Source organism: Taudactylus pleione, unplaced genomic scaffold, assembly GCF_031769625.1.
Source record: "Taudactylus pleione unplaced genomic scaffold, aTauple2 ptg000047l, whole genome shotgun sequence".
NCBI classification, from domain to species: domain Eukaryota; kingdom Metazoa; phylum Chordata; class Amphibia; order Anura; family Myobatrachidae; genus Taudactylus; species Taudactylus pleione.
The window spans coordinates 1,509,581-1,521,921 of record NW_028284449.1 but is presented as its reverse complement, the minus strand read 5'-3'; positions in this window follow the sequence as shown (position 1 = coordinate 1,521,921).

Here is a 12,341-nt window from a genome sequence, read left to right as displayed (position 1 = left end):
CCATACATTGATAGAATCTCGAGGATAATTCCACTAGAAGAAGAGGCCATATTTCACCTTCTCATCTGTCTAATACTTTGAATGCTAGTCTAACAGGGGGTCAATAGAGAGGTGTACCTTGTATATATATATATATTGACTCTATCGTTTGGTTGACAGAGGGGCGCTGATGCTCCCAAACGTCCGCCTGTTTTTCCTGTATATGGATTAAACACATTTATTTACCTGCCTATTCGAGACTCGGAATGCCGCTATTGTTTTCCTACTGCTTTATATATATATTATATATATATATTTATATATATATATCATCGATCAGCCCCAAAGGGAACGTATTCTGGTGCCCTCCTCGGGGTTTGCACACCCCATAGAATCTACAATCAGGAGGCAACACTCAGAGGATGATGAAACAGTGAACCCAAATCTGGTTATTTAATGGATGGGTTCAATCTTTTTTCAGCCTCTGAGTTCCGCCTCTTGATTGTGGATTATATATATATAGATATATATATAGATATCAGGTAAAATGGTGGCACTCTCAGGTTACCCTATCGGCTTAGGCTCTATTTTTTCCGTCTATTGAAAGTCCTGAGAGTGCCACCATTTTACCTGATATCTATCCTGGTGGATCTACAAATCCCCCCGGGGGGCACCAAGGCAAGGTTTGTGACTAATATACGGGGAGTGCCGTTTTTTCTGGAACTATATATATATATATATATTCCCCCTTGTCTGCTATATTGCACCAGGCGGATCGTTTCTCCACAGGGAATTAAAACTTACATGGTAATAACTGTTATCTAGCACAATGCACCCAGAACTGAGCTCTCAGGTGTGGCAGGATTACAGTTCTCCAGCTTCTGAAGCAATGTAATGTATATGATGGAAGCGTTTTTATTGCGTTTGAAAAATGACGTTACTTTTGAAACCACACAGTTGATAAGTAATAAGCTTTGCAGAGCTGCTGGGCAGAACATTCCTATGGAGAGCTTTCCACATGTGAACACGCATCAATCCAGGATTTTTGTCAGTGCAAATTAATCCACCCGAATCCAGGGAAGCAGGGATCCAACTTGGTAAGTAAGAATGGTTGTTCCCGTGGCACCCTGCAGTGTAAACGATGATCCGGATTGTGCCGCATGGCGCCTCATTGGCTGGCTTCAGTGACACTTGGAGAGGACATCATCTCCAAGTGTCCACTTCTACGACGGAAGAGCCGGGTCACTACAGACTCGGCTCCAGTGTGAACGGCACGGACTTGGGAATATCCTGGGTCAGCGCTGCAGTATGCAAGGGGTTCTGTTCCAGGTCTGTTCCAGATTGGAACCAACCCCCAGGTCAGACCCGGAACTAAGGTATAAAAGTGGTACTAGAGAATAACTCCTCATTTTCTGTATATTTGTGGCCATTCTCACAATAAGAGCAAGCAGAAGAGCAGTCAGCGTGTGAGAGCTTGCTGTGTGAGCCTGGCAAGCCAGTGGTTAATGAGTGTGCCCAGGATATCAGGGGCCTGGTAGTGGAAAAGATAATTAGTAGCTAATGTTAGGATTCTAGTTTCAAGATGCCAGTTCCACGCAGGGAAAAGGTCACTTTATGTCTAAATGAAATGAGGATCTTTGGAGAAAAAGACTAATTAGTGGCAGCCTGATGTCATTGTACTGGAAGGGGAATAAATCATCAGTCACTTTACTTATACAATGGCAAAGGAAGAGTTAATTATATAAAGAGCAGTATAATTGTCCTGACAGTGAAGTATTTGATCAGTTGAAGAGTGGCTGTCTTATACCAATGTAAGAGAAGGGTTAATCAGTGGCTGTCTGATGACATTGTAAGAGAGGGGTTAATCAGTGGCTGTCTGATGCCATTATAAGAGAAGGGTTAATCAGTGGCTGTCTGATGCCATTGTAAGAGAAGGGTTAATCAGTGGCTGTCTTATACCAGTGTAAGAGAAGGGTTAATCAGTGGCTGTCTGATGCCATTGTATGATAGGGGTTAATCAGTGGCTGTCTGATGCTATTGTAAGAGAAGGGTTAATCAGTGGCTGTCTTATAACAATGTTAGAGAAGGGTTAATCAGTGGCTGTCTTATAACAATGTTAGAGAAGGGTTAATCAGTGGCTGTCTTATAACAATGTTAGAGAAGGGTTAATCAGTGGCTGTCTTATGCTATTGTAAGAGAAGGGTTAATCAGTGACTGTCTGATGACAATGTAAGAGAAGGGTTAATCAGTGGCTATTTTCTTCCCTTTGTAAGAGAGGGGTTAATCAGTGACTGCATGATGATAATGTAAGAGAAGGGTTAATCAGTGACTGCCTGATGATAATGTAAGAGAAGGGTTAATCAGTGACTGTCTTATACCAATGTAAGAGAAGGGTTAATTAGTGGCTGTCTTATACCAGTGTAAGAGAAGGGTTAATCAGTGGCTGTCTGATGACAATGTAAGAGAGGGGTTAATCAGTGACTGTCTTATAACAATGTAAAAGAAGGGTTAATCAGTGGCTGTCTTATACCAATGTAAGAGAAGGGTTAATCAGTGACTGTCTGATGACAATGTAAGAGAAGGGTTAATCAGTGGCTGTCTGATGACAATATAAGAGAGGGGTTAATCAGTGACTGTCTTATAACAATGTAAGAGAAGGGTTAATCAGTGGCTGTCTTAAACCAATGTAATAGAAGGGTTAATCAGTGGCTGTCTGATGACAATGTAAGAGAAGGGTTAATCAGTGACTGTCTTATACCAATGTAAGAGAAGGGTAAATCAGTGGCTGTCTGATGACAATGTAAGAGAGGGGTTAATCAGTGACTGTCTGATGCCATTGTAAGAGAAGGGTTAATCAGTGACTGTCTTATACCAATGTAAGAGAAGGGTTAGTCAGTGACTGTCTTATACCAATGTAAGAGAAGGGTTAATCAGTGACTGTCTTATACCAATGTGTGACAGGGGTTAATCAGTGGCTATTTTGTTCCCTTTGGAAGAGAGGGGTTAATCAGTGGCTGTCTTATACCAGTGTAAGAGAAGGGTTAATCAGTGACTGTCTTATACCAATGTAAGAGAAGGGTTAATTAGTGACTGTCTTATAACAATGTAAGAGAAGGGTTAATCAGTGACTGTCTGATGACAATGTAAGAGAAGGGTTAATCAGTGACTGTCTTATACCAATGTAAGAGAAGGGTTAATCAGTGACTGTCTTATACCAATGTAACAGAAGGGTTAATCAGTGACTGTCTTATACCAATGTAAGAGAAGGGTTAATTAGTGGCTGTCTTATACCAATGTAAGAGAAGGGTTAATCAGTGGCTGTCTTATACCAGTGTAAGAGAAGGGTTAATCAGTGGCTGTCTTATACCAATGTAATAGAAGGGTTAATCAGTGACTGTCTTATACCAATGTAAGAGAAGGGTTAATCAGTGACTGTCTTATACCAATGTAAGAGAAGGGTTAATCAGTGACTGTCTGATGACAATTTAAGAGAAGGGTTAATCAGTGACTGTCTTATACCAATGTAAGAGAAGGGTTAATCAGTGGCTGTCTTATACCAATGTAAGAGAAGGGTTAATCAGTGGCTGTCTGATGACAATGTAAGAGAGGGGTTAATCAGTGACTGTCTGATGCCATTGTAAGAGAAGGGTTAATCAGTGACTGTCTTATAACAATGTAAGAGAAGGGTTAATCAGTGACTGTCTGATGACAATGTAAGAGAAGGGTTAATCAGTGACTGTCATACCAATATAAGAGAAGGGTTAATCAGTGGCTGTCTTATACCAATGTAAGAGAAGGGTTAATCAGTGACTGTCTTATACCAATGTGTGACAGGGGTTAATCAGTGGCTATTTTGTTCCCTTTGGAAGAGAGGGGTTAATCAGTGGCTGTCTTATACCAATGTAAGAGAAGGGTTAATTAGTGACTGTCTTATAACAATGTAAGAGAAGGGTTAATCAGTGACTGTCTGATGACAATGTAAGAGAAGGGTTAATCAGTGACTGTCATACCAATATAAGAGAAGGGTTAATCAGTGGCTGTCTTATACCAATGTAAGAGAAGGGTTAATCAGTGACTGTCTTATACCAATGTAAGAGAAGGGTTAATCAGTGACTGTCTTATACCAATGTAAGAGAGGGGTTAATCAGTGACTGTCTTATACCAATGTAAGAGAAGGGTTAATCAGTGACTGTCTTATACCAATGTAAGAGAAGGGTTAATTAGTGGCTGTCTTATACCAGTGTAAGAGAAGGGTTAATTAGTGGCTGTCTTATACCAATGTAAGAGAAGGGTTAATCAGTGACTGTCTTATACCAATGTAAGAGAGGGGTTAATCAGTGACTGTCTGATGACAATGTAAGAGAAGGGTTAATCAGTGACTGTCTTATACCAATGTAAGAGAAGGGTTAATCAGTGGCTGTCTTATACCAATGTAAGAGAAGGGTTAATCAGTGACTGTCTTATACCAATGTAAGAGAAGGGTTAATCAGTGACTGTCTTATACCAGTGTAAGAGAAGGGTTAATCAGTGACTGTCTTATACCAATGTAAGAGAAGGGTTAATCAGTGACTGTCTTATACCAATGTAAGAGAAGGGTTAATCAGTGGCTGTCTTATACCAATGTAAGAGAAGGGTTAATCAGTGGCTGTCTTATACCAATGTGTGACAGGGGTTAATCAGTGACTGTCTTATACCAATGTAAGAGAAGGGTTAATCAGTGACTGTCTTATACCAATGTAAGAGAAGGGTTAATCAGTGACTGTCTTATACCAATGTAAGAGAGGGGTTAATCAGTGACTGTCTGATGACAATGTAAGAGAAGGGTTAATCAGTGACTGTCTTATACCAATGTAAGAGAAGGGTTAATCAGTGACTGTCTTATACCAATGTAAGAGAGGGGTTAATCAGTGACTGTCTGATGACAATGTAAGAGAAGGGTTAATCAGTGACTGTCTTATACCAATGTAAGAGAGGGGTTAATCAGTGACTGTCTTATACAAATGTAAGAGAAGGGTTAATCAGTGGCTGTCTTATACCAATGTAAGAGAAGGGTTAATCAGTGGCTGTCTTATACCAATGTAAGAGAAGGGTTAATCAGTGGCTGTCTTATACCAATGTGTGACAGGGGTTAATCAGTGGCTGTCTTATACCAATGTAAGAGAAGGGTTAATCAGTGGCTGTCTTATACCAATGTGTGACAGGGGTTAATCAGTGGCTGTCTTATACCAATGTAAGAGAAGGGTTAATCAGTGGCTGTCTTATACCAATGTGTGACAGGGGTTAATCAGTGACTGTCTTATACCAATGTGTGACAGGGGTTAATCAGTGGCTGTCTTATACCAATGTGTGACAGGGGTTAATCAGTGGCTATTTTCTTCCCTTTGGCAGAGAGGGGTTAGTTAGTAGCTGTCTGATATAGTAAATGAAGAGTTAATTAGTGAATTATAGTCTATTAGTGACTGCCTCGTCTCTAGGTCTGGGTTTGGGAAGGTCATTTGCTTTGTTAGGAATTCTGGTGCCTATAAGGGCACATGGTGGGTGATGCTCTGGCTGGTATAGCGTTAATTCAGTATACCCCAACTCCAGTCCTCGAGGACCCTAACACTAACAGTGCTTGCTTTCCAGATCTCCTAGTTGGTGGCACATTTGAAACGATCCTCAGGTGGAGCAAATGAATCCACGTGTTATATACAGGACTTGTCCACGCGTCGATCGCCGGGTGCGTCCTGCCTCAGACCCCTTTCAGACTGGCGGCCCTACCCGGCACTAATGGCGGCCCAACACGGCACTGCCATCTCTGCTGAGCCGACTCTCCCTATGCAGTGGACGGGACCCGGGTTACCCGTTCACACCGCACCGCAAGCCAAGTTGAACTCTGCGCTCATGTGCAGTAACCCGGGTTATTTGATGGCTGTGTGAAAGGGGTATTAGTGACTGCCTAACGTCAGCGTCTGCCCCAGGTGTTATCACCCAGCTCTCAGGTCTGCTGTGGATGCCATGGTTGTGCCAGCAATCCATCCTGCAGAGAAGCACCGTTCTGGGATGTGGAGGCGCCAGAGAGAGCGATTGCTAAATGCCACCGGATAGGATATAGATACTGCAACAGCCGTGGCATTTAATAGGTTAATTTAGTTCTCAGCCGTGCTGTCATCTATTCTGTATATGAGGGGAGGAGAGAGGCAGGTGTTATGCTCTATAAGTACCCTATGTATCCTCTATACACATACCATATATATTTCTATAGAAGAAGCTCTGCAGCCTTCAATGTCTATGGTAGAGGAGAGGACAGACGTGCTATTGCTAATTGTGCTAAGCCTTTCTGGGATAGCTGCAGCAATCTAGAAATCACAGCTGTCATGGAAGGTAAAATGTAGGACTACAGTGCCCCTTGTGGCTATTCTGCTCACTGCATATAACAAAGATCATTTATATTACAGCCGAATGCAGAATTCTATACTATAAAGCAGCAGCATTTACTTGTTTGTGATACTTTAAAGCAAAGTACAATATGACTAAGGAATCACGCTCAGGGAGCTTTTACATGCATTCAGTGATATAGGGCAAATGTACTATGGAGGCGGATTGCCCAATCAGGGGCATGGTCCAGTGCAAAGCCTCTGCCCCCCCCCCCCCCCCCCGGTCTATTGAGTCAGTTAATATATAATATATACAAAAAGCACCAATCCACGGCACTCACCATTCCTAGATTTGGGGAGCAGCATGGTATGTGACCACATTATTTATAGAAATCACAGGGGCTCTGCACTCACCATAATAACTAACAATAATAATAACAAACACAATAAACAGTGGGGTTTTGGTTCATGAATTGATCAACACATTTAAGCTTGCAGCCCGCGTCACGGGACCCCACTTTACTGTGTCCCTACTCTATTGCTCAGAACTATAACATGGAACCGGCCATCACAATGGTCACATATCATGTTGCACCCCAAATCTAGGAATGGTGAGTGCCGTGGATTAGTGCTTTTTGTTTATATGATTAATTTTTATAATAATTATTTTGTGATCACATTTTCTCATGCACCCTTTTTACCTGTGTAATGTAACTTGTGTCAGCTGTTTTCCTAGGTGCTTTGCAACAGGTGTGCTTGGGGACTGTCTCATGTTTAAAAGCAAAGTTGCTGTGAGCTTTAAACCTTGATAGCATACCCTGAGTATAACACTAATGTGATGGCTAGTTCCATGTTGCCCCCTATCCTTAGAGTCAGTTATGTGGTGAGGACAGGGCAGTGGCGTAACTAGGGCAGGGCGAGCGGGGTTCGTGCCCTGGGCGCTGTTGGACCGGCGGCGCGGGGGGGCGCCGCCGGCCACGGTACCGGCCCGCCCGCCCTAGATAGCCAGTGTAGCGCCGACCGCAATGAGTGCGGTCAGCGCTACACATTTGCACAGGACCGGCGCTAGGCTTCCAGCGCCGGTCCTGTGCTCCACGCCTGAGCCCGTTCCCTCCCCCTGAGCGCTTGCCCAATAGCGCCAGGAGGCGGGCTCAGGCTGTGCATAACACACGCATCGCCGCCAGCGCTGGCGGCGATGCGTGTGTTAAACAGCAGCCAATGAGAGTCAGATAGACTCTCATTGACTGCTGGAGCACCCACTGCAAGAGCCGGACGGAATGCAGTGGGTAATGGGACTGACGTTATGACGTCATGACGTCAGTCCCATAATGCTGAGCGCGCCAGCCCGGGTGGACTGGAGGGCGGGAGCGGCATCGGCATCGCGGACAGGAGCAGCGTGGAATCAGGTAAGTATATTTTTATATATATTTATTTATTTTTAAACCTTACCTATCTGCACAACGGGGGAGGGGTTGGCTACTACTGGGGGGGACATCTACTGGGGGTGCCATTGGGAGGACCTCTACTGGGGGGGGGGTGCTACTCTACTGGGGACTACTACTTGGGGGGGGACTACCACTGGGGGCATTCTAAAAGGGGCCTAGTATTACTAGAGGCACTGCACTCGGGGGACCACTAATGGGGGCAATAATAGGAAGGGCCACTACAGGGACCACTGGATAGGGGGGGGGTCACTGCTGGGAGCCTGCATCAGGGGGACCACTACTGGGGGCACTGCATGGGAGGGGGGGACACTACTGCTGGGGGCACTATATAAGGGGCTTACTGCTAGGGGCACTGCGGGGACCACTACAGGGGGCACTAGATAGGGGGGATCACTACAGGGTGCCTGCATAAGGGGACCACTACTGGGAAATCTGCATGGGGGGGACTACTGCTGGGGGCACTATATAAAAGGGCACTGCATAAGGGGATACCGCTACTGGGCGCACTGTATTGTGGGGACTGCTACTGGGGGCACTGCATAAGGGGGAACACTACGTGGGGCACTGCATTTGGGGGGGCCACTACTGGGGGTACTGAGTAAGGGGAACTAATTGGGGGCTGTATAAGAGGGACCACTACTGGGGATACTGTATAAGGGGCACCACTATGGGCCTGCATGAGAGAGACCACAACTGCATACTGGGGGTACTACTGGGGTTAAGGTGCATATGGATAGGAATGTTCAGTTTGAAAATAAAGGGGTGTGTCATGTTGACACGCCCCATTTTTAAGTGACTACGCCCGTTTTTGACGCGCGCGCCTTCGGTGCGCGCACATGGGGGGGGTGGGCTCCCTTTTCAAATTTGCCCTGGGCTCCAAATACCCTAGTTACGCCACTGGGACAAGGATATGCTGATCTGTCACACTTAGGGTCAGTTATTCGGAGGGGGACAAGCATGTGCTGACCTAACGGTGACAGGTTAGCACATCCCTGTCCTCACCACATAACTGACCCTAAGGATGACAGGTCAGCACATCCCCGTCCTCACCACATAACTGACCCTAAGGATAACAGGTCAGCACATCCCCTGTCCCCACCACATAACTGACCCTAAGGGTGACAGGTCAGCACATCCCCGTCCTCATCACATAACTGACCCTAAGGATGACAGGTCAGCACATCCCCGTCCTCACCACATAACTGACCCTAAGGATGACAGGTCAGCACATCCCCGTCCCCACCACATAACTGACCCTAAGGGTGACAGGTCAGCACATCCCCGTCCCCACCACATAACTGACCCTAAGGGTGACAGGTCATCACATCCCCGTCCCCACCACATAACTGACCCTAAGGGTGACAGGTCATCACATCCCCGTCCCCACCACATAACTGACCCTAAGGGTGACAGGTCAGCACATCCCCTGTCCCCACCACATAACTGACCCTAAGGATGACAGGTCAGCACATCCCCGTCCTCACCACATAACTGACCCTAAGGATGACAGGTCAGCACATCCCCGTCCCCACCACATAACTGACCCTAAGGGTGACAGGTCAGCACATCCCCGTCCCCACCACATAACTGACCCTAAGGGTGACAGGTCATCACATCCCCGTCCCCACCACATAACTGACCCTAAGGGTGACAGGTCAGCACATCCCCGTCCCCACCACATAACTGACCCTAAGGGTGACAGGTCAGCACATCCCCGTCCCCACCACATAACTGACCCTAAGGGTGACAGGTCAGCACATCCCCGTCCTCACCACATAACTGACCCTAAAGGTGACAGGTCAGCACATCCCCGTCCTCACCACATAACTGACCCTAAGGGTGACAGGTCAGCACATCCCCGTCCTCACCACATAACTGACCCTAAGGGTGACAGGTCAGCACATCCCCGTCCTCACCACATAACTGACCCTAAAGGTGACAGGTCAGCACATCCCCGTCCTCACCACATAACTGACCCTAAGGGTGACAGGTCAGCACATCCCCGTCCTCACCACATAACTGACCCTAAGGGTGACAGGTCAGCACATCCCCGTCCTCACCACATAACTGACCCTAAGGGTGACAGGTCAGCACATCCCCGTCCTCACCACATAACTGACCCTAAGGGTGACAGGTCAGCACATCCCCGTCCTCACCACATAACTGACCCTAAGGGTGACAGGTCAGCACATCCCCGTCCTCACCACATAACTGACCCTAAGGGTGACAGGTCAGCACATCCCCGTCCTCACCACATAACTGACCCTAAGGGTGACAGGTCAGCACATCCCCGTCCTCACCACATAACTGACCCTAAGGGTGACAGGTCAGCACATCCCCGTCCTCACCACATAACTGACCCTAAGGGTGACAGGTCAGCACATCCCCGTCCTCACCACATAACTGACCCTAAGGGTGACAGGTCAGCACATCCCCGTCCCCACCACATAACTGACCCTAAGGATGACAGGTCAGCACATCCCCGTCCTCACCACATAACTGACCCTAAGGATGACAGGTCAGCACATCCCTGTCCCCACCACATAACTGACCCTAAGGGTGACAGCACATCCCTGTCCCCACCACATAACTGACCCTAAGGATGACAGGTCAGCACATCCCTGTCCTCACCACATAACTGACCCTAAGGGTGACAGGTCAGCACATCCCCGTCCTCACCACATAACTGACCCTAAGGATGACAGGTCAGCACATCCCTGTCCTCACCACATAACTGACCCTAATGATGACAGGTCAGCACATCCCTGTCCTCACCACATAACTGACCCTAAGGGTGACAGGTCAGCACATCCCCGTCCTCACCACATAACTGACCCTAAGGATGACAGGTCAGCACATCCCTGTCCTCACCACATAACTGACCCTAATGATGACAGGTCAGCACATCCCCGTCCCCACCACATAACTGACCCTAAGGATGACAGGTCAGCACATCCCTGTCCTCCACCACATAACTGACCCTAAGGGTGACAGGTCAGCACATCCCTGTCCTCACCACATAACTGACCCTAAGGGTGACAGCACATCCCTGTCCTCATCACATAACTGACCCTAAGGATGACAGGTCAGCACATCCCTGTCCCCACCACATAACTGACCCTAAGGATGACAGGTCAGCACATCCCTGTCCTCACCACATAACTGACCCTAAGGGTGACAGGTCAGCACATCCCTGTCCTCACCACATAACTGACCCTAAGGGTGACAGCACATCCCTGTCCTCACCACATAACTGACCCTAAGGGTGACAGGTCAGCACATCCCTGTCCCCACCACATAACTGACCCTAAGGATGACAGGTCAGCACATCCCTGTCCTCACCACATAACTGACCCTAAGGGTGACAGGTCAGCACATCCCTGTCCTCCACCAAAGAAATTATGACAGGTGAGCACATCCCTGTACCCACCACATAACTGACCCTAAGGATGACAGGTCAGCACATCCCCGTCCCCACCACATTACTGACCCTAAGGATGACAGGTCATCACATCCCCGTCCTCACCACATAACTGACCCTAAGGGTGACAGGTCAGCACACCCCTGTCCTCACCACATAACTGACCCTAAGGATGACAGGTCAGCACATCCCTGTCCTCACCAAAGGGTGACAGGTCAGCACATCCCCATCCCCACCACATAGCTGACCCTAAGGGTGACAGGTCAGCACATCCCCGTCCCCACCACATTACTGACCCTAAGGATGACAGGTCAGCACATCCCCGTCCTCACCACATAACTGACCCTAAGGATGACAGGTCAGCACATCCCCGTCCTCACCACATAATTGACCCTAAGGATGACAGGTCAGCACATCCCCGTCCTCACCACATAACTGACCCTAAGGATGACAGGTCAGCACATTCCCGTCATCACCACATAACTGACCCTAAGGATGACAGATCAGCACATCCCTGTCCTCACCACATAACTGACCCTAAGGGTGACAGGTCAGCACACCCCTGTCCTCACCACATAACTGACCCTAAGGATGACAGGTCAGCACATCCCTGTCCTCACCACATAACTGAGCCTAAGGGTGACAGGTCAGCACATCCCTGTCCTCACCTAAGGGTGACAGGTCAGCACATCCCCGTCCCCACCACATAGCTGACCCTAAGGGTGACAGGTCAGCACATCCCCGTCCCCACCACATTACTGACCCTAAGGATGACAGGTCAGCACATCCCCGTCCTCACCACATAACTGACCCTAAGGATGACAGGTCAGCACATCACCGTCCTCACCACATAACTGACCCTAAGGATGACAGGTCAGCACATCCCCGTCCTCACCACATAACTGACCCTAAGGATGACAGGTCAGCACATCCCCGTCCTCACCACATAACTGACCCTAAGGATGACAGGTCAGCACATCCCCGTCCCCACCACATAACTGACCCTAAGGGTGACAGGTCAGCACATCCCTGTCCTCACCACATAACTGACCCTAAGGATGACAGGTCAGCACATCCCCGTCCCCACCACATAACTGACCCTAAGGATGACAGATCAGCACATCCCTGTCCTCACCACAT